At 33.8% G+C, this 25,427-nt stretch overlaps 1 pseudogene; it reads left to right on the top strand.

The window, feature by feature from the left end:
• The first annotated feature begins 59 nt into the window (after positions 1-59).
• On the top strand, positions 60-25,427 carry LOC112785614 (glucose-6-phosphate 1-dehydrogenase, cytoplasmic isoform-like; annotated as a pseudogene).

Raw genomic sequence — 25,427 nt, 5'->3', positions numbered from 1 at the left:
ACAGTGCGATAAAAAATACTTTACCCGACACACGCCACCGGTGGTGCATCTAGCATATTATGAATAAGTTACCTTCCAAGCTTGGGGGTTACCGCCGGTACGGAGCTTTGTATGGTGACCTAAACGACATTGTGTGGAACTCTCAGACCGATGAGTCATTTGAAGATAAGTGGGCTGATTTTATAGATGAGTATAACTTACATGACAACACATGGCTATCAAGTTTGTTACTGTACGATTACTTCACACGCTTTAATTGCAATTAGTTGGCATTTGAATGTTTAGTGTTATCAGTAATTTTGGATGACAATTATATGGATGTTCATTATAGTATACATTTGGATGTTTAATATATCAGTGATTGTGGATGGTCATTTCTCAGGTGTAGTAATATGTTTGGTGCTAGCTTTCTATACTTAATTTGGGATTATTTATTTCTTGTAGATCTATATGATGACTGACGCATGTGGGTCCCAATATACTTTAAGGGTGAATTTTGGGCAGCAATACGGAGTACGCAAAGGAGTGAGAGCATGCACGCATTCTATGGTGGATACTTACACAGTAAAACTAGCTTGGTTCAATTTGTTCACGAATATGACAATGTACTTGGAGTCAAGGAGCAGAGGGAACTGGAGGATGATGCTGCAGACTCGAGGGTGGTAATTCCTTGTGCAACGACCTCGCCTATGCAGACTCTATTCATTGGCGTTATTTTCATTCGATAGAAGTTGACGGTGGCATAGCTCCTCTTTCCCTTGAGTTCGGCCAATTGGAGTTCTAGGAGGCACAGACGATTTCTGACGTTTTCTTCTTCAGCAGCTCGGTCAGAAAATTTTTCCGAAGGACCCGTTGGTTTGATTTCATATGGAGGTAGAGTTTGGTAAATTTATAATAATTAAATGTGAATTTGATAAGTGAATGTTTATTTGGTTAATAATTGTTTGTGTTTAAATTAGTTTATGTTGAATTATTGTTGTTGCTTGTGATTTGTTAGTTTGGCTTTGAAAAATAGCTCAACAGTGGTTGTTTTAATGATTTTGGGACTGTTGTGATATGCTATTTTTGAGGAAATTGATGAGATTTGGTAGTTGAAAGATTAAATTAAAAATTGAGAAAAATCGGTGATGAGCAGATATTTTATACGCTTTTTGGAGGTATTTTCATATAGTTTTTAGTAGGATTTAGCTACTTTTTAATATATTTTTATTAGTTTTATGTAAAAATCACATTTCTAGACTTTACTATGAGTTTGTGTGGTTTTCTGTGATTTCAGGTATTTTCTGGCTGAAATTGAGGGACCTGAGCAAAAATCTGATTCAGAGGCTGAAAAAGGACTGCAGATGCTATTGGATTCTGACCTCCCTGCACTCGAAATGGATTTTCTGGAGCTACAGAAGTCCAATTGGTGCACTCTCAATTGCGTTGGAAAGTAGATATCCTGGGCTTTCTAGCAATATATAATAGTTCATACTTTGCCCAAGTTGAGATCACGCAAACTGGCGTTTAACGCCAAGTCTCTACCCTATTCTAGCGTTAAACGCCAGAACTGGCATAAAAGTTGGAGTTAAACGTCCAAACTGGCACAAAAGCTGGATTTAAACGCCAGGAGCAGCCTATGCACGTGAATGCTTAAATGCTCAGCCCAAACACACACCAAGTGGGCCCCGAAAGTGGATTTCTGCACTATCTATCTTAGTTTACTCATTTTCTGTAAACCTATGTCACTAGTTTAGTATAAAAACTACTTTTAGAGACTTACTATGTACCGGATGACATTTTTATACATTTCATATTGTATCTTTGACGGCATGAGTCTCTAAACTCCATGGTTGAGGGTGAGGAGCTCTGCTGTGTTTCGATGGATTAATGCAATTACTACTGTTTCTCATTCAATCATGCTTGTTTCTACTCTAAGATATTCATTCGCACTTCAACATGATGAATGTGATGATCCGTGACACTCATCACCATTCTCAACCTATGAACGCGTGCCTGACAACCACTTCCGTTCTATCTTAGATTGAATGTATATCTCTTGGGTACCTGGTTCACGAGTTTGTCTGCTTCTCCTGACAACAGAGCATTCAAATCCGTGAGATCAGAGTCTTCATGGTATAAGCTAGAATCAATTGGCAGCATTCCTAAGATCCGGAAAGTATAAACATTGTCTGTGGTATTTCGAGTAGAATCCAGGAAGGGATGACTGTGACGAGCTTCAAACTCATGAATGCTGAGCGCAGTGACAGTGTGCAAAAGGATCAATGGATCCTATTCCAACATTAGTGAGAACCGACAGATGATTAGCCATGTACATGGACCCTTTTCACTGAGAGGATGGATGGTAGCCATTGACAACAATGATCCACCAACATATAGCTTGCCATGGAAGGAGACTTGCGTGCGTGAAGAAGAAGACAGTAGGAAAGTAGAAATTCAGAAGACAGAGCATCTCCAAAACCTCAACCTGTTCTCCATTACTGCATAACAAGTATTTATTTCATGTTCTTTTACTTTTTACAATTAAAACTAAGAATCATTACTGATATCCTGACTAAGAATTACAAGATAACCATAGCTTGCTTCAAGCCGACAATCTCCGTGGGATCGACCCTTGCTCACGTAAGGTATTACTTGGACGACCCAGTGCACTTGCTGGTTAGTTGTGCGGAATTGTAAAAGTGTGATTGTGATTTCGTGCACCAATCGGTAATAGTAAAGTTAAAAAAAAAGACTTAAAACTCAAGTTGAAAACTTGAAGAATTTTGAAAATGAGATTCAGTTCTTTGATAAAGTTATAATCGGGGAATTAAGATTTATATTTGAGAATGAAATAGTAATTTAATAAAAATTGAAGTTAGTTTTATAATTATATACGTTTTTTGGATATTTTGGATAATAAGTAAAGTTCAGGGTAAAATGGGTATTTTATAAATATTCAAGCTATTTTTATAAATATGAAAATAATTGAAGATTTAAATAAAATTTTATAGAATATTGAGGTGAAAAATAGAACATTAAAAGATTCGTGATTTAAAAAGTAATTGATAAAAGTTTAAAAGTAATGTTTTATAAACTTAGTTTTAAGAAAAGATATTTATATTATTTATTTACTATTTAAAATATCTTATTTATATTATTCTTATTATTATTTTATTAAGAATATTATCTAGTAAAGATATTATTAATATTATTATATGTTAGAGCAAGCAAGCAGAGTAATCTTAAAAACTTTAGAGAACACAAACTTAATTAAAGAATTTTATAATTCTTTTCCATAAGACACTTAGGGAAAGGTGAGGGAATAATGCGAAGACAATTTATATTATAGAATGATAAGAAAGAAAAGAAAGAAAGAAAGAAAGATAAGCAGAGATATGATGGTGAGTCCATCGAGATTTGCTTTCTAGAGATACATCGGCCAATCCAGGAGATGGTCGCACTTGTAAGATAGAGGTTGCTTACAGAGATTATGACACTGAAAGCCAAACTCAGACAAAGGTTGCTGAGTTAAGTGAAAATATAATTCAATAAAGAACAGAAAACAAAAGAATTAAAAGAATAAAAGAAACTAAAGAACGTCTGCCATAGTAGAGCAGATAGAAAAGAATGTATTAAATAAAGGGATCTCTACCGCAGCAGAGTAGAGAGCAAAGATTGAAAAAAAATTGAGTGCTATTTGGGCCTTAGTGCCAAGTGTCTAGCAGGGACGGCGATACGTAACGCTCACTTGATACTATAAGGACGGCTCAGTGAGGACGGCGATACGTAACGCTCACTGGAGACCAGAAGGAAGGTTCCCCCATGAGGACGGTGATGCGTAACGCTGATGACAAGTCATCCTATGGTAGCTTTTTAAGCATTTTTCACTTATTTCATTAGGTTTTATGCACTTTCTTGCATTAGAAGTAAGTAATTTGGAGTGGTTTTGCATGGTTTTGTTAAATCAGTCAACCATCCTTTATTGGACACTAAATCATGAGGTTTGAGCTAAAATTAGTGGGTTTTTGAATGATTTGTAGACCTTGTGAATTGTTGAAGCTTTGATTGGTTGTTTGGATTACTTGTAGGTGAAGAAATGGTGGAAAAAGAAATTTTCGACACGCTTTTGAAGTTAAAGCACGCTTTAGAACCTTAGGCCACGCTTTTAAAAGCGTGGCCCATGACTATGGAGCCTTGGCATTAGCTTCATGAATTATCATGCATGCATACATTATTAATGACCGAAACAATAAAAGAATGCATGCATGGAACATTTTAATTACTAATGCTAATTGAAAATGAATGCATGCATGAAAATTATTAAAGCCAATGAATTAAATGGATGAATGCTTTAACGTTAATGCATAGCATTATTAATTAAGGCCATACATTTATTTTGCAATTGGCTTTATTAATTAGAATACAATGAATGCAATGCAAAACGGCATTACTTAAAGCATGCATGAATGCCGTTAAAGCTAGTTAGCAAAGGAACCAATCATGCTTTAACGTAATGCATTGGCATTAATTAATGAATGCATGCATGATTATTAATTGCCAATGAATAAATGAATGAGCATTAGCATTCATGGGCACCAAGTTGGTAATGAAAACAAGGAAGCAAAGCACTCAAGCATAGCGCTACGTTAATTGTATGAACTGAGCGCTCATACAAGGAATCAAAGGAAGCAAAGCGCTAAGTTAACTTTGTTAACTTTTTCGTGCTTCATCCAAGATGAAAAGTAAGGCGCGACACAGCAAAGAAAGCTACCAGGGTTCGAACCAAGCACCCACGAACCAAGAGGAGCGCTACTTGCAAGAAATTAGTCACAAATGCTGCAAGCAGGGTTCGAACAAGGGAGCCTCAAATACCAAAGCAAGGGCGCTGCGTGAAACTTCTTCACTGAGCGCTACCTTGTGAAAAGAAAATTGGCCAAGGAAATTTTCCACACAATGACTTCACTGGGAATCGAAGTAGGAGCCTCACTCAAACAGCAAGGGCGCTAAGTTAATTGACTTAACTGAGCGCTACTTCACTTTGCAAGGGAATTGGGCCAAGGACACAAGCATTGAGCACTGAGTTAAAACACTCAACTGAGTGCTATGCCTGGAGCCAGCACCATGATCAATTTTACAAACATTGGGCGCTCAGTTGGTTCAGTTAACTGAACGCTTCCCTGGGAGGTGCACCATGGGCCAATTTCACTTCAATTACCATTTTGGATCCAATTCTTCACCAAATGAAAAGTCCACTCCAAATTCTGAAGATAAAAAATAGAAAGTGTATAAATAGGACTTAGTTTGATTTAGAGAGGAACCTTTTTGATTTACCTTTACTTTCACTTTTGAATTGTCATTTTTTTTGGAGTTTTTAGCTTGAATTGGGGAATTGGGACTGAGAGCTGAGTTCTCTCCTCCTTGTTCTTACTTTTGCAATTTCTTACTTCCTGTTTATGAATTGTGGATTGAGATTGAAGGAATTATGTTTCAATCATTGATCTACAATTCATCTTTGTTTTCTTCTGCGTAATTATAAGATTTGAGAATTGGATTTAGCTTTCTGTTTTTATTTTCATTTCTTCTGCTACTTTTGCTTTCTGTTTTGGAATTTGAATTGAGATTGAAGAGCTTCATTGATTCTAAGTTTGAGATTCATCTTTACCTCTCTTCTCAATTGTTCCAATAATTGAATCTGAGTTTCTTTTACTGTTTTCATCTTCTTTTCTTCTGCAAATTGCTCTCTGTTGGATCAAGGAAGGAATTGAGATCTAGACTTGTTTTCTAGTCTCATTGAGCCTCTGAGCTCTTGAATTTCTTTCCTAGCTCTTGCAATTGAGTTGAATTTACTTTCTGTTTTGATCTTCACTGCAATTTTCCAATTCTGTTTAGATCTACTGCACTTACTTCATCTTCTTTACTTTCTGTTGTTAAATTCTGAATCCCATCATCCCACACCCCTTTATTATTCAAGCAATTTACATTTTTTGCAATTTAAGTTTTAATCATTTACATTACTTGCACTTTAAGATTCAGCTATTTTACTCCTTCTGCTCTTTAATTTACTGTCAATTCTCCCTCTCCCTTTTAGTTTCATGCAATTTAGTTTCTGTTGGTTACAATTCACTCAAATCATCAACTGTTTGCTTAACTAAATCAACCATCTAACTAAAATTGCTCAATCCATCAATCCCTGTGGGATCGACCTCACTCTTGTGAGTAATTACTACTTGATACGACCCGGTACACTTGCCGGTAAGTTTAGGTGTTGGAATCCGTTTTCAACCCATCCAATTTTTGGTGCCGTTGCTGGGGATTGATTAGATTAACAATGATTAAGTAAGGTGGTGGTCTAGATTAAGCAATTTTTCTTTGTTTTTCTTTGTTTTTTAATAAGCACACTAACTGTTCGAGACTTTGTCTCTACTAATCCTAACTGCACTCAAGCTACAGAGTGCTTTGTTTATGTTTTTGAATCTATGCCAGGAGGAAGAAGCCATGACTTCACACCCTTTGATCTTGAGATACTTTAAATGTTGAGAAGAGAAGCAAGAAATGGAAGAGAATCCCTCTAATTCACTAGAGGGAGTGGCCAACGATGACCCACCCCAGAAAATCAGCAAGCTAAAAGCAGAAGTGCAATCATTCACACAAAAGAAGGGAGTAATGGAACTTGAAGGAGTAAATACAATCATGACCCAAAACAAACAGATGCACCAACAACTTCAGCAACAAATGGAGCTGATGGTCAGGAAAATCAATGAGCTGCAAATTGCTGTGGTAAATGCACAAAGCCAATCTCAAATCTCACATGGATGGAATCAATCTGAAAAAGGTTTTGGAGCAACCAACTATGAGCACCAAAATCAAGGACCAAGAAACCTCAATTATAACATCCCCAGCATTACAAACAGGCACAACCACACCCATACTAACAACACCCATTACACACCACCACAATACACAACCCTCCAACCCCATTACAGCTCACAATTCTCCCAAAACAACTTTAATCAACCATCTCAGTTCACACAACCATGACCAATTCCGTGCTCTCAAAGAATCTCTAACCTAGAGATAATAATGGAGAAGCTCATGGACGATCAAACCTTGGCAAACAAATGCCAAGAAGCAGCACTCAGAAACCTTAAAGGAAAACTGGGGCAAGTTGCTAAATACATTTCAGAACTGAGTGAGAAGAGGGCGAATACCCCCTCCAGAGCCACTGAAAACAACTCAAGAGACAACGAAAAAGCTACAAAGTGGGAGAAGTGGAAAGCAATCATAGAGAAAAGTGAGAAGACTATGAAAAAAGAATCCATTATCCAGGAAAAACACCACAGAGAAGTTCCACAAGAAGAGATAGAGGAAAGGAAGCCCACAGTAAGAGGAGAAAATCCAAGGCAACATGATTTTCAGCTTCCATGATCAAAGAATGAAGGATGTCAAGCTAGTGACAATAAAAGAGCCCTTGTTGGGAGGCAACCCAACCTGAGGTAGTTATCTTTTCATAGCTATTTCAATAAAAAGGTAGAGTAGTTTTATCTGTAGTGCAAGGAGCTAAGTTTGGTGTTTCACACCAAAACAATTTGAGGAAGAGTGAAGGGTGCTAAGTTTGGTGTTCCACCAAAAATCTCATTTGAAAATACATTTTCACCTTCTGCATAATCAGTTGCCAGCTCCAAACCACCAGAGAAGCTACTTATCAATTGTTTAGTTTTTAGTTCGTAGTCTATTTTCTGGTTCATAGTTTGCTTTTGTAGTTTATAGTATGCTTTCTTACTAAGAGCACATGTGGTTTTTTGCATATGTACAAACTGCTGTATAAGGCAAGGAACTAAGTTTGGTATTCACACACCAATCTAAGTTCAAAAGTCTACAAACATACATGCATGCTAACCACTTTTCAAGTGCTTGGGGGAACAAGCAACTTTCAATATCATTGCAGAGGATCATCCAAGTTTTGAAAGGATTAAGCATCATCAACCAAAGAGATAAAGAGGAATGTGAAGACTGGCAATGATGATGATGAGGAGTAAAGCAAGTAAACTCCAAAAGGTTGTATTGTTAAGTGATTATTTTGCATCAGACACTGCTATGATTGGAAGTGATATTGTACCCCTGTCTGTTTGTCTAGTATAATTTCTCTGTAATTCAATAATTGAGATGCTTGATAGTTCACAACACTATACTCTTCAAAACTTGCTTGCACTCAATATTTCAAAAAGGCATCAAAGGATAGTTCTTTGAAAATAAGGATTGAGGAATTAAAAAGTTTTGAGGCAAGCAAAAGATTAGGAGAAATGGTGGTTCTAGTTGTATAATTTTGTATTGAGGTTGCATGCTTATGAAAACTTGTATGGGAGCTCATAGGCAGGACATAGAGTTCAAAGAAGTAGTGTGGAGATTCTCAAACATTTATTGATCTAAGGAGTAGCAAACAAAAGAAAATAAAGAAAATACAAAAACAAAAGAACATGGCCCAAGGCTCTGAGCATCAATTACTAGGCAGAAAAGAAGAAAGAAACAAGAACTCAAAGAGTTATTATCCTAGTAAATGCTTGTGGTCGAATTGTGTCAAAGAGAGAGGCTTGAGCAAGTAAATCTTTAGGGGTGCTTTAACACCTAATATCTTAAAACCAATTGGTTTAGGAGTATTGATTGAAAGCTTATCTAAAGAGCCGGTTTGAGACATGACACTTAGAGTCAAGACCAAAACACAGAAACTATAAGCTGCTTCAAGGTGATTACCTATAGAGAGATCTCCATGATATCATTTGGATGAAAGTCCAAGGATCTAAGACTTCCAAGATGTGGGGATAGTAAGCACTGAAGCCCTTGCATGAGCATATAATTTAGAGTTCACCCCACTGTCACTTAATCACTTCACTCACAGGATATTACAAGTTATTCTTCAATCCATTCCAATTGAAAGAACCTTTGAGCATAACTCTTTTCTTGCTTGGGGACAAGAAAGGTTTAAGTTTGGTGTTGTGATGACAAGTCATCCTATGCTAGCTTTTTAAGCATTTTTCACTTATTTCATTAGGTTTTATACACTTTCATGCAATAGAAGTAAGTAATTTGGAGTGGTTTTGTATGGTTTTGTTAAATCAATCAACTATCCTTTATTTGACACTAAATCATGAGGTTTGAGCTAAAATTAGTTGGTTTTTGAATGATTTGTAGACCTTGTGAATTGTTGAAGCTTTGATTGGTTGTTTTGATTACTTGTAGGTAAAGAAATGGTGGAAAAAGGAATCTTCAATACGCTTTTAAAGTTAAAGCACACTTTGAAACCTTAAGCCATGCTTTTAAAAGCGTGGCCTATGACTATGGAGCCTTGGCATTAGCTTCATGAATTATCATGCATGCATAAATTATTAATGACCGAACCAATAAAAGAATGCATGCATGAAACATTTTAATTACTAATGCTAATTGAAAATGAATGCATGCACGAAAATTATTAAAGCCAATGAATTAAATGGATGAATACTTTAACGTTAATGCATAGCATTATTAATTAAAGCCATACATTTATTTTTCAATTGGCATTATTAATTAGAATACAATGAATGCAATGCAAAACGGCATTACTTAAAGCATGCATGAATGCCGTTAAAGCTAGTTAGCAAAGGAACCAATCATGCTTTAACGTAATGCATTGGCATTAATTAATGAATGCATGCATGATTATTAATAGCCAATGAATAAATGAATGAGCATTAGCATTCATGGGCACCAAGTTGGCAATGAAAACAAGGAAGCAAAGCACTCAAGCATAGCGCTACGTTAATTGTATGAACTGAGCGCTCATACAAGGAATCAAAGGAAGCCAAGCGCTAAGTTAAATTTGTTAACTTTTTCGTGTTTCATCCAAAAAGAAAAGCAAGGCGCAACACAGCAAAGGAAGCCACCAGGGTTCGAACCAAGCACCCAAGAACCAAGAGGAGCGCTACTTGCAAGAAATTAGTCACAAATGCTGCAAGCAGGGTTCGAACAAGGGAGCCTCAAATACCAAAGCAAGGGCGCTGCGTGAAACTTCTTCACTGAGCGCTACCTTGTGAAAAGAAAATTGGCCAAGAAAATTTGCCACACAATGGCTTCACTGGAAATCGAAGTAGGAGCCTCACTCAAACAGCAAGGGCGCTAAGTTAATTGACTTAACTGAGTGCTACTTCACTTTGCAAGGGAATTGGGCCAAGGACACAAGCATTGAGCACTGAGTTAAAACACTCAACTCAGTGCTATGCCTAGAGCCAGCACCATGATCAATTTTACAAACATTGGGCGCTCAGTTGGTTCAGTTAACTGAACGCTTCCCTGGGAGGTGCACCATGGGCCAATTTCACTTCAATTACCATTTTGGATCCAATTCTTCACCAAATGAAAAGCCCACTCCAAATTCTGAAGATCAAAAATAGAAAGTGTATAAATAGGACTTAGTTTGATTTAGAGAGGAACCTTTTTGTTTTACCTTTACTTTCACTTTTGAATTCTCATTTTTTTTTGGAGTTTTTAGCTTGAATTGGGGAATTGAGACTGAGAGCTGAGTTCTCTCCTCCTTGTTCTTACTTTTGAAATTTCTTACTTCCTGTTTATGAATTGTGGATTGAGATTGAAGGAATTCTGTTTCAATCATTGATCTACAATTCATCTTTGTTTTCTTCTGCATAATTCTAAGATTTGGGAATTGGATTTAGCTTTCTATTTTCATTTTCATTTCTTCTGCTACTTTTGCTTTCTGTTTTGGAATTTGAATTGAGATTGAAGAGCTTCATTGATTCTAAGTTTGAGAATCATCTTTACCTCTCTTCTCAATTGTTCCAATAATTGAATCTGAGTTTCTTTTACTATTTTCATCTTCTTTTCTTCTGCAAATTGTTCTCTGTTGGATCAAGGAAGGAATTGAGATCTAGACTTGTTTTCTAGTCTCATTGAGCCTCTGAGCTCTTGAATTTCTTTCCTAGCTCTTGCAATTGAGTTGAATTTACTTTCTGTTTTGATCTTCACTGTAATTTTCCAATTCTGTTTAGATCTACTGCACTTACTTCATCTTCTTTACTTTCTGTTGTTAAATTCTGAATCCCAGCATCCCACACCCCTTTATTATTCAAGCAATTTACATTTCTTGCAATTTAAGTTTCAGTTATTTACATTACTTGCACTTTAAGATTCAGTTATTTTACTTCTTCTGCTCTTTAATTTACTGTCAATTCTCCCTCTCCCTTTTAGTTTCATGCAATTTAGTTTCTGTTGGTTACAATTCACTCAAATCATCAACTGTTTGCTTAACTAAATCAACCATCTAACTAAAATTGCTCAATCCATCAATCCCTGTGGGATCGACCTCACTCTTGTGAGTAATTACTACTTGATGCGACCCGGTACACTTGCCGGTAAGTTTAGGTGTTGGAATCCATTTTCAACCCATCAAACGCTCATGGAGGGGACGTTGGCTGAGATAAGGACGGCGGTACGAAATGCTTATCTCAGGACCAATGTCGGGAATCGGGCGACAAACCGACACATGAGCTCATGACTTGTATAGGACTAGACATGTATTATACTTGTTCGCTCATTCTTGTTGTGATTATGTTTTCATGATTGTGTGTGCTTGTGATTGGATTCTATATTCTATAATTGCTCTCTGATTTATGTTTGTCTTGTATTGTTTGTGCCTATGATTGATTCTGTTTTATGATTGAGTTTTGATGGTGATTCGTGTTGAATTGGGCCGTAGGCCGACTTGATTTGATTTGAGACAAAGGCCGTGATTGGAAGGACCAACGGTAGGCTTTGATTAAAATAGTTTCTTAGTAAGCGGTGAAATATATGAAATGTCAATTTGCTTGAAATTTTTATAAGGAAAATATGAGTTTCAAATTTGGATAACGAACTTAACTAACTATCTTGACCATACTAAGAACTCTCCAGTTCTTACTCCCTATTTCCACCCCTTTCAGCTACAGGTGTGAAGGTTTAGTGTGGAGTTACAGGAGCATAGAAGATTGAGTTTACGAGTTAAGTTATCTTAGATTTTATTTTTCCCTCGTTGTTTATTGTTTTGGTTTTTAGAGGGGTAGGATTTATTTTTCAGAATATTGGAATAAGTCTATGTATAAGTTGCTATGTGAATATATATATATATACTTTTGTGATTAAGTGGTTTAACATAAAGAATATTCCTTTTCTTAATTAAAGTTTCGGTTTGTATTCGCGAAGGCTCAATATTAAAGTTAGTATATAATAAAAAGGTTTAGAGGTAAGTAGCACTCGAACTTTAAGTACGATCATGAGGTGCTAAAAGTTAAAATGATACATATTTAGTTCCATATAATAAATTATAAATTATGGTGAATCTAAATTCTATAAATGATAAAAATATATGAAAAGTATGTCTTTAAAAAAAAGGTGATTCTGATTTTCCTATGTCAATTATCTTTATCTAACACTAGATTAAGAAATACATAGGAAGCTAAACTAATTATCTTATAATAATTTAAAAATGCTGTATTATTTAAGGGTCGAATTAGAAAAAATAATTTTGAGATTTTCTTTAGTTGTTGGTGTTTGGAGATAATTAGAAAAAATAATTAAAATGAGAATACAAAAAAATAGTATAAAATTATAAATAAATTTTATTAATTATTATATATCAGAATGTATATATAATAAATTGATGTTGTTACACTAAAGTTGAATGTATTTGAAAATATTTTAGATAATTTATTTGAGGGAATATATAAGATGAAATAATTATGACAAGAGTATTATTAAATATTTAAATAAATCAAATAGTATATATTTTGAATATCTATAGCTAAAAATTACGACTCATACATTTTGGAACCTTCAGGTGGACATTACCGTCTTAAAGTATGATTATAATTAAATATATATTCTAAAAAAATTTTAAAATTAAATTTTGATGCAAATTTTTATAATTATTATTAAAAAAAATATTTTCATCTTTAAAATTTAATAATTTCATTATAGCAAGTGAATGTTTTTAAAAATATTTTAATTGTGAATAATCACATTTTTTAAAAAATACAAAAAATTATCTTAACTTTTCAATATTTTCATTTAATTTTTTAGTCCCTCAAGTAGACTAAAAATCGGAGAAGGATTGTCTTTTAAATTACTGATTTAAAAGACATTGCACAATCTATTACTTTATTTTTATTGATAAAAAGTATTATTATTATTATTATTATTATTATTATTATTATTATTATTATTATTATTATTATTATTATTATTATTATTATTGATTTGAATTGTAAAAAACAATGATGTACTATTGAAAAAAATATAAAATAATTCTTTAATTATTTAGATAAGTTTAATAGATAGAAATAAAAAATACTATATTAATATTAATTCATTATTTTAAGATTCCATAATTTAATAATTTCTGAAATATTATTACAGAATTAATTTAAAAAAAATAAAAATTTACTTTTTTGTTAAATACGATAACATTATTTTTTATTTTCTACTATGAATTGAAATATTGAAATTCAAGTGTCTAAAATTTAGGTATATAACTAAACAATTCAACTCATTAGAAATTTAGACTATTAAACAATTAATGTTAAAAAAAGGTCTTTTAATACTTCGAATTTATAGTTTAGAATTTAAGACATGTTTAATATTAATGTTAAAATGGTCTTTTAATTTTTGAAATTAATGTTGACTATTTAAAAAAACAGGATTACTACACATTTAAATATTTTTTCATCCAAGTTTATTTAAATAGGTCCAACACTAACAAAAACCACTCTCATTAAAAAAGCGTCATTATACGCGCTTTTTCTTCTCCTCTCCCGCGCTTCTTTTTCTTGTTCTTGTTCTTCTTTCAAATTCACGCATACCTCCTCCTCCTCTTTCTCCGCGCACGCATATTCTTCTTCTACTTCTCCTCCTTCTTCTTCTCTTTCGTTATCGTCATCACCAACAACACCAAAATTTTGCTAATAGATTATTTTTTTAATCGAATTGAATGGTTGCAATTGCTAAATTGAATTGAATGGACGCAGGTGTTCTGAATTGAATTGAATTGAATTGAATTGATAATATCTAAATTGTAAATACAGGTGTTTTGAATTTGATTTTGTATAATGGATAATGTTCTGTTCATTTAATAATATACAATTGTTTCACCTTAATAATGTATTCGCTTCATTATGCAAAAAGCTATTTTGAATTTAATTTTATATAATGGATAATGTTCCCTTCATTTAGTACTATACAATTGTTTCACCTTAATAACGTGTTTGGTTCATTATGCAAAAAGTTATTCTGAATTTGATTTTATATAATGGATAATATTCTGTTCATTTAGTACTATACAATTATTTCACCTTAATAATATGTTTAGTTCATTATGAATTGAATTGAATTGAATGGATGCAGGTATTTTAAATTGAATTGAATTGAATTGATAATCTCTAAATTGTAGACACAAGTATTTTGAAATTGATTTTGTATAATGGATAATGTTCTGTTCATTTAGTATTATACAATTGTTTCACTTTAATAACGTGTTCGGTTCGGTTCATTATGTAGAAAGATATTCTGAATTTGATTTTATATAATGGATAACGTTCCGTTCATTTAGTATTATAAAATTATTTCACCTTAATAATATGTTTGGTTCATTATGAATTGAAGTGAATTGATAATCTCTAAGAGGAGGGGAAGAAGAAGGAAAGAAGAAAAATTTGCGTGTACAAATTTGGAAGAAGAAGAAGAAGAAAGAGGAGGAGAAGGGAAGAAGAAGAACCTGCACGAATTTGGAAGAAGAAGAAGAAGAAATACGAGGAGGAGAAGGAGGAGAAGGAGAAGGAGAAAGAAACGGAAAAAGAGTGCGTGATTTGAAAAGTTGTTACAATAACTTGGATAGACTTGGATAAGGATTTTACTTGGATGTAAAGTTTTATTCTTAAAAAAAATAATTTGATGTAGAAGTTTCTAAGTTTTAAACATGAAAAGATTTTAGTTTTTCATTTATATTTGCAAAGTTCAATTCTTAACTCCTTTTGAATATACATATCTAATATTTAATTAATTTTATTGTTTGGAGATTTATTTATCATTTATATCTTTAGAATTATTTTTTTCAATGATATGAAGTTTTGTAAGCATAACAAACATGACTCGTGCAGGTATCTTGTTCCTGCCAAAGATTCTTTTCTGAATCTGGTTAGCATTTCCCTTGTTTGCGTTGTTGTACTTGTATATAAATTTCATTTTAGTCTCACTAAAAAACACTTCTTATCATCCTAAAATGTTCATTCTGTCTCATTTTTTCTCTTTCATTTAGATCAAATACATAAGTGGCTCTTACGATTCTGAGAAAGGTTTTCGCTTGTTGGACAAAGATTTCAGAGCATGAATATTCAAAAGACAGCGGAGAGGGTTCGTTTCGGCGGCTTTTCTATCTTGAACTTCCTCCTTCGGTATATCCATCTATTTGCAAGATGATCAAGACTTGTAGCATGAATAAATGTAAGAGTTACAATCTATGGTGATGTACTTAATACTTATTGTTTGCTCCATGAGCTCTGTCTAAACCCTTTTCATTTTATTCATATCGGCAGTTGGTACTTCATTTCACAAATCAATTGTTTTTGTCTCTTTGGAACCGTGCAACATCGACAATGTACATGTGAGATTCTTTTTTTAAGTCAAAGTTACGAAATTGGCTTAATGGTTTCACCCAAGGTTGTAACTTTTAAGGGTTAATCTTGTCAACATTTTTTTTTATGTGCACACCAAATGAACATTTTGCTGCTGATTTCATTGCAGATAATTTTCAAAGAGGATTTTAGAACTAAAGTCCATGGTGGATATTTTGACCAATATGGGGGTATGTGTAGAATTTTGATTTAGTCAAATTATTCAATGATGCTTTCAAATGACAAGTGATGCGAATAGATAATAAAAGGGATACTAATGAAAAGAATTTCTGTATAGCAATTTTACTTTCACTGATGATATTGAAAGTTGAACTTGATTTTTCATTTTTTTTACATGCATTAATATTAAATATCTATTATTCGTTTTGTATAGAATTTCTCTTATTACGCGTGTGGAGGTATAAATCATTAGTATACAACTTTTAATTTGGCAGAATTATGATAAAATTATGAAGGAATAAGAAAAGAAATGATGAAAAATATTGTACTTTATATTTTTTGATTGATTGTTAATTGATTGAATTATGAAGGTAAAAAGAGAGAGAGAGAGAGAGAGAGTCATTGCCTACGAAAGATAAAAGTAAACATAAGGTAAGAAGGTAACATAAAGATAAGATAAGATGATAAAGGTTAAAATTGTAATTGAATTTATGTATTATGTTGGGATGAATTTGTGGGCCGTGAGACTTCTTTATTGTTGTCATGGGCTAAAGTGGAAGAATGATTTAATACACCTTCGCAAGTTGGAGGATGAAAGATGTCAAGAACACCAAGTTTATTGAGATTAAGATGGAAGAGTTGAAAAGATAAAGGTTTGGTGAAGATGTCAGCTAGCTGTCTAGAAGAGGGTATGAGGAGAAGTTTCATCGCTCCAACTTGAGCTTTTTATCGAACCAAGTGATAATCAACCTCTAAATATTTGGTCCGTTCATGAAAAATTAGATTAGTAGTAATATGAAGAGCACTCTGATTATCACAATATCAAATTGGTGGGCGGATAGGAGAGATGCGTAAAAATTGTAACACATTCAGTATCCATTGAAGTTCACAAGTTGTGTTGGCAAGTGCACGATATTCTGCTTCAGTGGATGCGCGGGCAACGGTAGTTTGTGTCTTGGTCTTCCAAGAGACTAAAGAGCTGCCTAAGAAGAAACAATAGCCTGTTAAAGATTGTCAAGTGTTAGGACATCCGGCTCAATCAGAATCACTGAAGTCGAGAAGCTGAATTTTTTATTCTCTTAGAAAGAAAAGTCCTTTGCCGGGGATAGTTTTCAGATATCATAACACATGCTTGGCAGCTTGAAAATGAGATTCAGTAGGAGATGCCATAAATTGACTTAATTATTGAGTGACATACATGATGTCTGATCGAGTAGTAGTGAGATAGATAAGACGCCCAACCAAACAGCAATATATAAAAGGGTCAGATAGCAGAGAATTTTGTCTTGATATAGTCTTGTGGTACTATCCATTGGAACAGAGGCAATTTTAGCACCTAATAAACCAGAATCCTCCAAAAGATCAAGACAATATTTTCTCTGAGATAAGCGAATTCCCTTCGCTGATTGAGTGACCTAAATACCCAAAAAATATTTTAATGGACCCAAGTCTTTAATTCGAAAGTGTTGGTGCAAAATAAACTTAATGGCAGCAATTCCAGAAATAGAATTACTAGTGAGAACAATGTTGTCAACATAGACTAGAAGGATAGAAATTTGAGTTCCATTGAATTTAACAAATAGACTATAATCAGATAAGGTCTGCTGATATCCATGAGATAGCAAAAGATGAGAAAGTATGTCATACCACATACAACTAGATTGTCGTAAACCATATAGTGACTCCAGCAGCTTGCAGTATTGATTCGGTTGAGGAGATGTAAACTTGGGTGGCAGAGTCATGTAAACATCCTAAAAAGATCCTCATGTAAGAAAGCATTATTGACATCCAACTGATGTATGGGCCAATACTTCATAGAGGCCAATGCTAAAATTAATCTGATGGTGGCAGGCTTGACAACAGGGGAGAAAGTTTCCAAGAAATCAACACCTTCAATCTGAGTGAACCCTTTAGCCACAAGGCGTGTTTTATATCGATCAATTGAACCATCAGGCTTGTTTTTTATGCGATAGACCCATTTATATCCAACTGGCTTAATGCTTGTAGCGCAATCAACAAGACGCCAAGTTTTATTCAACTCAAGAGCATCCAGCTCATCTTTCATAGCACTACGCCAATTAGAATGTTGATTGACGTCTTTAAAAGGCTTTGGCTCAACATCGGAATGTAGAGATAAAAGAAACTTATGATGAGAAGATGAAAGAGAAGAAAAATACATAACTGAAGATAGAGGATAACGACATTTTGAGGGAGAGAGATTTGTGGAAGTGAGAGAGAAATTACACAAGTAATCAGAGAGATATGCTGAAGGTCGGTGAGGTCGGTCGAAATGACGAGGATAAGATTGCTCAGGTGGCGAGGAAGGTGACGTGGGATGAAGAGGAGATGGTGGGTTAGTGTCTATTGCAGAAAGAGAGGAGGTTGTATGACTTGAAATAGATTCCGGGGTCATGAATTCAAGTTGGTTAGGACACGTAGTAAGGAAGAAAAATGGGTTGTTGGAGAAAAGAAAAAATTGGATGGAAGTGGATCAATGGGTATGGGTGAGGGTCCAACTGGAAGACTAACGGAATCTTGTTTTTGAGAAGGTATGGTTTTACAAATCCTTCCCAATTTTGTTCTATGGTTGAAAACTTGCTTCCTAAACCTTAAATTGTCAAATTTTAATTCCCCTTTTTACCATTCGATGCCGTGATCTGTGTGTTAAGTGTTTTAAGGATTTATAAGGCAGGAATGGCTTTGAGGATGGAAAGGAAGCTCGCAAAAATGGAAGGAACACAAGAAACTAAGGAGCTGACCAGTGAGGGTCGGCGCACACGCGTACCTGACGCAGATGCGCAACTTGGCGCACTCAACAGCGAAGTGCACGTGTACTTGACGCATGCGCGTGACACGCGAAGAAGACCATCGACGCGTACGCGTGCCTAGCGCGTACGCGTGACGTGCGTAATACTCTGCGACTGCAGAAACTGCTGGGGGCGATTTTGAGCTGAGTTTGGACCCAGTTTTCGGCTCAGAAACACAGACTAGAGCCAGGGAACAGCAGAGACTCAAGACACATTCACACATTCTCAGTTTTTAGTTTTTAGTTTTTGAATCTGTGAGAAACACTACTTCCTCCAGGGTTCTTCATAGTCATACCCCTTCTAGTTCTACATTTTGGATTGGATATTGAAGAGAGTTACTACCTCCGTTAGAGTCTTTATCATTATAGTTTGTTTCCTATTTCCTTACTCTTTTAATTTCCATTTATCTTATTCAGAGTCACATTTGGATATTTCTGATTTTGGGATTTATTAATGCAAAGAACAATTTTCCATTTAGTTTCATTATTTGCTTGCTTTCCTCCAATTAATTTGATTACTATGTCTTCCTTTTACCCCTTGTATGTGTATGTGGAAATGGCATCCATGTCAATGGAGTAGACTTCCAACTTGACCTTGGAGTTGATTAATAGGAGACCCTTGAGTTGGAAAACTCAAGAGTTAATTCGTAATTGGGAGTTGTTGGCTGTCTCTCTAGTCACTAACGCTAATCCTTCCCAAGGGAGAGGGTTAGGACAATAGAAGTTGGCTCAACTACTTGACTTTCCTTTATTCGGTAAAGGTTAACTAAGTAGAAACAATAACCTATTACTAATTAATCTTGGGAAAATCCGACAGGGATAGAACTTCCGATTAATCTTCTCCTGGTCAAGGCTTTTTATCTTATTGAATTTATAATCATTTACTTTCCCACTCTCCAACTCTAAAATCTCTGAGCAACATCCTGACCAATAATTAACACTCTCTTAGTAACTCGTTGGGAGACGACCTGGGATTTCTACTCCCAGTATTTTATTCTTAAATTTGTGACAAACTCTTTTAAATTGATACGCGGAATTTTCATTGGTTAAGAACTATACTCGCAATGTTAGTTCATTATAAACTCTTAATCAACAATTTTCCGCACGTCAAGTATCTTTATTGGAAGAAAGTGCCATGAAAGAAAAATTTTGGGCTGACGAGAAGTCCAAAAGAGGCTTTTGATGAAGTTGTTGGTGTGTTGCGTACGCACACTTCAACTTATGTCCACTATAGCAAATTATATATCATTTCGAAGTCCCGGACGTTAGCTTTCCAATGCCGCTAAAACCGCCTCATTTTGACCTCTGTAGCTCAAGTTATGATCAATTTAGTATCGAGAGGTCAGGACTGGCAGCTTTCCAAATCCCATCTCTTCATGGTTTCTTCCCTTTTGCATGATCTTCTCCTCACTTATCCAACCCATGCTTGCCTTGGAAATCTAAAATCACTTAACAAATACATTAAGGCACCAAATGGGATTAAAGTGAATAGAATTTATTAAAATTAAGTGCAAAAAAGTATGTTTTCACTTTTAAGCATAATTTAGGAAGAAATCTCAAAAGTATGCTATTTATTAGATGAATAAATGTGGGTTTATGTGATGAAATCCACTCAAATCAAACCAAAATATATCATAAAATATGGATTCATCATGTGCCCTTTCTCCTTGACCTAGGATAGAGTAGGGAGGCAGCTCGGCAATTCGAAGAAGATAGCTTTGAGCTAAATTGGAAGGTTGATTATTCATAGTGGGAGGGGAGGTTAAAGGGATTTTAGGATCTAAATTGGTTGGTTTATCTATGGATGAGCTCTGATACCATGATAAAACTATGAAAGAATAAAAAAAATGAAAATGTTATACTTTGTATTTCTTGATTGATTGTTAATTGATTGAATTATGAAGGTAAATATATATATATATATATATGAAGATAAAAGTAAAGATAAGATAAGAATGTAACATAAAGATAAGATAAGATTATAAAGACTAAAATTGTAACTAAATTTATGTATTCTATTGGGCTGAGTTTGTGGGCCGTGAGACTTTTTATTATTGTCATGGACTAAGGTGGAAGAATAGTTTAATAAATTATCCTAAGCATTATTCAAAACCATATGCTTCAGGCGAGCTCTTCATTTTCATAATGATATGGAATAATACACTTTGACATTGTTATAATTATTTTGTCTTGTCAAGTGGATGCTTTTGTTAAATCATAGCTCATAAGATATCGAATATGTTGAATTTTCTCATCACTTTTCTACCACTTAGGTTCTCCGCTTGGTTGCTATGGAAAAGCCTGTTTCTCTCAATTCGAGCACATTCGGGATGAGAGAGTGAAGGTTTGTGCATTTTCCCTTCAATTTATGTAGAAATTATCATGTTATGCTGCTATTTCATTCGACTTTTCTGATATGAGGCCATCAATATCAGCAGAAAATCCTTGTTCTCCTTTTAAATCGGGTTTTCATACTTGCAAATTTTAATTGAATCAATGAGATATTTTCATAGTTGCACTTCAATATTTATCTAGATTTTGAGATATTCCATAGTATCCAATCGAAGTCTAAAGTGTTTTCTATTGGTCACAAAAAATGCAGGTTCTTGAATTAGTAGTACCTATTAGCGACGATGAGATTGTTCTTGGACAATATTAAGGCTATAGAGATGACCCAACCGTACCTGATGATTCGAACACTCCAACGTTTGCAGCTGTTATTCTGCGCATACACAACGAAAGATGGGAAGGTATGATAAAATCTTTAGCATTTTCTTCCCTAGGGAAAATAAACATAATTATCTTGTCATGCATTTCATGATTTTTTTTTTTCGGCATCAGGTGTTCCTTTCATACTAAAAGCAGGGAAGGCCTTAAATTCTAGAAAAACAGAGCTACGAGTTCAATTCAAGGATGTTCCTGGTGATATTTTCAAGGATATTCCTCATGAAATTTACCTTAATTTTCCTGGTACTGTACCTTTTTCATTTTTGGGTGTTATCTCTTCATACATGAAAAGTATTGAGATGTTGATCATCTCAATAATCCATAATCGCAAACATGACAAACATAGATACATGTTCTTTATCGGCTTTGAAAGTGAATATAAATGTTTTCTAGTAAATAATTTTCCTCGTTCATCAAAATATTAATGTCTGCAAAAGGAAACCTCACTGTAAACTTGTGCATCTCTAGGTCAAAAGCATAGAAGAAATGGGTTTCGTATCTGCCTATAGCCTTCAGAAGCTATTTACATGAAGCTTATAGTATACGATCGCCTACGTTTTGACGATTCTCTATATTATCAGATGCATTCATTGAGATTGGAAGTTTGATGTTCATATAGCAAATATAGATCTCCCAATACACTGTATGGAATCAAATTTCTTGATATTTAAATGTGGAATTGGCACGGTTAAATCCAAAATTATTTTACTTTTATCTCAACTTGTAATAATTAGACTAAATCTTCTTTGCCGAATCACTGAAGAAGTGCACTCCATCTATTGATTTCTTGTAATCACTCACTTGATAATTTAATGTTAAGTGTATTTAAAAACCATTATATATTAGACTTAGATTATGCATTTGCTTTATATGACTTTTACAAATATGGGTGTTCATGGATCGGATCCAATCCGCATATATCCGGTGTTTATTCGAATCCGATCCGAAAATTGCGGATATAGATCCTATCCACAAGGTTATCGGATCGGATCCGATCCGCACATTAATATGATCAGATTGCGGATTTTGTGTAGGTATCCACATATCCGATCCGCATATTCCTGTATCTGCAAAAATAAAGAAATAAATAAGTAATTATTCTTTTTATATTTTATTTCAACTAATCATTATCATATATGTTGTATTATTTTAATTTATTATTTAAGAAAAGTATGTTTAATATTATTTTAAGAGTAAACATATTTAAAAGAATAGAAAAAATAAATTTTATTGATACTTTTTAACAAAAACAAGCTTTTAAAAATATTTTTATATTTTGTGGATATATCCGATATTCAATATCGGATCCAAACTTAAAAACTGCGAATATTTGAGCCGATCCGATCCAATTATTTTAGTGCGGATCGGATCTCAGCTCTATTTACAAATCCATTGTTGCAGGACAAGCTAGGTAGTTTGAAGATGTCCACACATCAAAGCAAATAGGATTTGTCCTACTGGCGGCGGAAAGAAGGGATTACCATTCAGGAGGCTTATGATAGTCTCATTCTCAACACGTATGTTCACTTTCCCAGTTCATATTTTATGAATTATCAATTTTTTAGTCTTCTTTTATTATACATCCAAGTCACATAATAACACTAATGGATGACTTACCAATCAGTTCGATAGTTCGAAAGAAATAGATTTGAGTTGAATAATAATAGCAATTGTATCGTGGTTTGCAGGATTAGAGGCGATCAGCAACAATTCTTTCGTAACAAATTGTTACGTGGCTTGGTACAATGTTTCATATATCTTTGAAAGACTAATATAATGTGCTTAACTATATCAGGCATTATGAAAGATCTTCACCCCATTATTACATAGAATTGTTAGAGGGAAGTTCAAATCACTCCCTTATGCGAAAAGCGGGCTATGTTGAAACACGCATTTGTGTAAAGAGCCTGCGTTTTTAGTTGCTTAATATATATACAATAAAAATCTTATATGGAGCCCTCCTATATATAATAGTTTATGGATTTTCTAAGAACTGTACTCTCTTCAAAGTCGAATTGCTCGAGTATGTTACGGATTTGGTTTGCATACACTTGTTTATGTTTGTCTTTAATATGGAGCAAGTTAATCCATTTATCTTCATTCCATTATAATATTTAAAATGTTATTTTTTAAAAACTACTTTTAATAAATTACTTTTGAAAATTACTATCCAATTTAAGGAATAAAATGTCCACAAAAGGTATTATGATGAAGGAACGAAACCTCGACAAATAGTTGTCCTAGTACTAATATACGGAAAAAAATTATGAAAAAAAAAATTTGTAAAATGACAATAGATAATTAATCACTAATTCGTGTTGAATTTGTAAATTTGATTAGGTGTTACTCGTGTGAATTCTATTATCTTAATTTAAGGGTAATTAAGTTTTTAACTTCTCACTTTAAAAAATTTTAAATCTTTAGTGTATATATATTTATATAATATTTAAAAAGATAACCATATCAAAATCCGTAACAAAAATTACACTCTTTTTTTGGAGAAATATGATTCAAAAGATATTATTTTATGTAAATAACATTCAGATAAGTAGAGTAAAAGAAGAAAGAATGCTTAAGGTATAATTATTAACTAATCATTTTACTAGTAATTTAATGAGAATAAGATAAGATATCAAGAATAAGAATAAAATATAAAAACAGAAATATAACCATAATTATTAAAATCAAATTGGATTTGTCAGTTTGATTGAAAAAACTGGTGAATTAAGTTCTAAATCGGACTGGTTTAGTATTCTGACCGTTTGAAAAAGAAAATCGATTAAAACTAGATAGAACTGGTGCGAACCAATCAGAACAGCAAATCAACAATTAACAAAAAAAACTCATATTTAGGTTTGAACTTGCGTCTTCTTACATGTATAGTGGCAACTAGCAACTGGTTCTTCATTACATTTGTCTTTTTTTTTTAAATAGATAGCATATATAAATTAAATTATATTTTAAAAATGTATATTTATTGATTATAATTTAAACAGTTTAACTAGTGATCCACCAATTAAACTAATAAATTAGTAAACTAGTAGCCTGATCGATTTGATCACTAGCTCGATTTTTCGATTTTAACAATTAGGGATATATTGATATAACTATAGTTCTGAAAAATCGAATTGGACCAGCCGATCCGACCGATTCTAACCATGAACTAGTAGCAATCATGATCCGGTTAGTCTCCTAAGATCGTTGATAAAAAAACCGATGGTGAACTATTGAACCGGCCAGAAACTAAAGATAAAGTTTTTGTTTGACTCTGCCTCTTGCTTCTCTTCCATTGTCCAAGCTGAGCTAGGTTGTAGAGGTGAACTTTATTTATTTATTTTGGTTATTGTATACGAATTTTTTTTCTCTTCTAGGTGAGCTTTAGTAAAAACAGTTATAAATTGATATAGCCAATTCTAATATTTTGAACAACGAAAATAAGATCATTATATTCTGGATTATTGAAATATATCTTGACTAGATATATCTTGATCATTATATTCTTGACTATAATTTTGAGCATTTGTTTAATTGATGATTTTCATTTATTTAACGCTATAAATAATAAGGAGGTACACCGAAAAGTTAGCACACACAACAGATATTTTTTTTGTTCAATTATAAGAAATTATGCATAACTTGAGTCAAGATGAATGAATTAATAAGCAATAACATAACGAGATCCCTGCGTTGTTCATGGCCTCAAGCTTGCCCTACACTCATTGCTCCATCTCCAATAACCAAAATCACATTGTTGTTCTTTCCCAACAGATCCCTTCCAACCATAAACATGAAAGAATAATTTAATAGTTTAAGGGTTTAAATATAACATATACCCTTAGGACATGGAATGTTAAAGAAATGTTTGAGAGTTGGCATGGAATGCATAATAGACAACAGGGGAAGAAGATGTGGATGTCAGTGTTCTTTGCAGTGATTTGGAACATCTGGTTGGAACGGAATGCACGAATCTTCAAGAATGCAAGAGCAAGCCTGGAGGTCATACACACAAGGACGTTGATGAGCTACACGGAATGGAGTGGTGGTGA

Source organism: Arachis hypogaea, chromosome 20 (genome assembly GCF_003086295.3).
Source record: "Arachis hypogaea cultivar Tifrunner chromosome 20, arahy.Tifrunner.gnm2.J5K5, whole genome shotgun sequence".
Classification (NCBI taxonomy): domain Eukaryota; kingdom Viridiplantae; phylum Streptophyta; class Magnoliopsida; order Fabales; family Fabaceae; genus Arachis; species Arachis hypogaea.
Note: the sequence above shows the minus strand (reverse complement) of the source record. Positions and strands in the feature narration are given on the sequence as shown.